Here is a 2,811-nt window from a genome sequence, read left to right as displayed (position 1 = left end):
GATTCAATTTTCTAGTAAGTTCCTTCAATTTCTCCTTTCTTCAAGCAAGCTTTTCTTTAAAAATAGGTATAAATATTTTATTTACTCGGCTGGAGCAATGTACCATCACATAATCTTCATGCAAACAACATGCATCCACAAGGCACAGTAATTAAGATATTGGCTTAGACATCAAAGCAGTAAAGCGTTGTGGTTCTCAAAGTCCTCATTTTCGTCGACTCTCAAGAGATAACAACATACGGCATACTACTCTCTTGCCTCTTGAGAAATTTGAGCAGTTGGGCGAAAACGATTACAAACTTTTTTCTGTTGTAGAGTGAATGTGCTTAACGTTTTCTCATCTGAAAGACGGGTGAACTTTTCATATAAATGTATATGCTTGTAGTTAGCCATTTTACCTACTATATCGTATTTAAGTTAGTTCTGTTTATGTCCTCAGGTACAAAGTTTTCAACCCCCGACTTTTATATCCTTTACACTCCAATTTCTTTTCAATATTTATAATAGTCCACTTTAATTTATTTATGCATTTTCATCAGAGAATTACCTCATTTTTAATAAACATTTTCCCCAAACAATTTACAAAATGTTATACAAACGTGTTTGAACATCTCCAAGTCATTTAGGACCTGTACTTCACTGTGGTATGGTCCGTATCCTTGGATGAATGGTCAACGTCGAGGCCTTCAGTTCAGAGGGTCCCAGGTTCGATTTCCGGCCGGGCCGGGGATTTTAATCGCGTGTGGTTAGAATTTCTGTATTCATGTCCTCTGTGCCACTTTTGGAGCCCTTATCTTCACTGTCACTCTTATCTACTGGTGGAAGGTTAAAGTTGTCAATGGTCACCGAACTTCTGTTCACGGAACGTTTACACGGATCCGCAACGACTACTAACACTGTCAGTATTATTGTCATGTAATGTAGATTGACCCGGTATACAATTTCATTTCCTTATTTTCTGGATCGCATCCAAATTGTTGCTCGTTCTCCAACATTTCGTCTTCAGTGTTTTCACATAAATGGATAGTTATCAAATGAATTCCGTTCATCCAAACACCCGCTCATTTCTTCTCCATACATATGGAGTTTAAAGTATAACTACAGAACTCTAGAATGTAATACACGCACTGCGCTTCAGTAATACCGATTACAAAGTAACATGACGGTCGGCGCGAATGGCGAGTTCCATTGATGAATGACACAGCGTGATTGGGAATAAAAGCATGCTTTGTATGGAAAGCAGCCCGCTGCTGTCCAAGGAGAATAGTGTAGTAAACATCCTACCAACACACTGTTCATAAATAATCGAACAGATAGCACAGAACGCCAGTAGAACACAACGTCGACAATGTGTCGACATAGGAGTTTTAAAGGCTAAAAATACAGGTGTTGTTTTCTAGTCTAATAGAATCTGGTCCTATTTTGGCGAATGCCGAGGTTGCACTTACTCTACACGAAGCCTGCTTAAGGCAAAGTCTGATGGAGGCGCTAACATTCACTGTGCAGTCTGAAATTTAGGATAAATGGTGCCTTTGTGTGTGTAGAGGGTGGGAGGTGCATATTGGTACCTGTTTCTAAATAACCAGAGCTAGATTCTGTTTAAGTCAAGTTTGCAAGTCCAGCCCTGGAATAGAACAGTACTAGTCACGTTGTGACCAGGAACAATGAAACTTGTCTATTCGATGCTGGTATTAATGCCTTCACCAACACCAAAGGCTTTAATATTACTTATCAAAATAGTCTTCAACCATGTTTGTAGTAACTCATAAGATGGCAAGTGTATAGTCTAGATTTATTTCGGGAGAATCATTTAATCAAATCAAGAAAAGGTTCTAATATGATTCTCTGCAGTTAATAACGCTTGCTGACTTTATACTGGTAAATCTGCTTGTAGGACTGTTTTGTAACCTAAATATGGGCGACTACCCAAAAAGCAGATCAGTGGTGATTATTTATTTATTTATTTATTTATTTATTTATTTATTTATTTATTTATAACTTCTGTAAATCAACTTTCTATAGTGATTCTATACTTCTCGCGAGAAACCTTTAACTTAATTTTCCTTTCCTCTCAGATTTTGATATGTAATTTTAATTGCACTCAAGCTTGGATATCTGGAAATACTTCTAATTATCAAACATTATTTTATACTTTTACTTTTGTACAACCGAAATTTTAATAGACTGTTATTGAAATTTAAATGCCATTTTAATATTTTTAATAAAATGTTAGAGTATTTCTCCTTCATCCCACCTTGTTCCACTTCTTGAGATCAACTTCTTCTGCATGGCGATGACGTTGATGCTCTGAGATGGACTTAAATAATACAGCAGGTCAGGAACTCCCTACTTACATACCACCCCAGACTGTAAAGAGCTCGCTGCGGCTAACAAAGTAGCCTAAAGTAGGAATTTTAAGCTGCTGTGATATTTTGCGGCTAATGAAGCATGTGATGTGCGGTACACTTAACATGCACCTGGTCAAACAATACACCTTGATTAAAATGTATGAAATGCTTATTCTTATGCGAGGAGACGACTTAAATACAGGAACTAGTCTTATGTGGGAGAGTACGCAGAAGCGTAATGTTTGAGTTACAGAAAAATATTTTATATCCGGGCTTGAAATATTTTTCGAGATATCGAAAAATGCAAGAAATAGACCTTATACTTATGCGAAATATATAAGATACTGACACGGAAATTCCTTTATACTCCACGATGCCGAAATGTAAATATTATATGCCAGAAAACTGATTCTTAATGAGGCTCATTATAGTTCAAGTTTCATTATGATACAGGTTCTCCACC

This window comes from Anabrus simplex, chromosome 1, assembly GCF_040414725.1.
Source record: "Anabrus simplex isolate iqAnaSimp1 chromosome 1, ASM4041472v1, whole genome shotgun sequence".
In the NCBI taxonomy this organism is placed as follows: domain Eukaryota; kingdom Metazoa; phylum Arthropoda; class Insecta; order Orthoptera; family Tettigoniidae; genus Anabrus; species Anabrus simplex.
Note: the sequence above shows the minus strand (reverse complement) of the source record.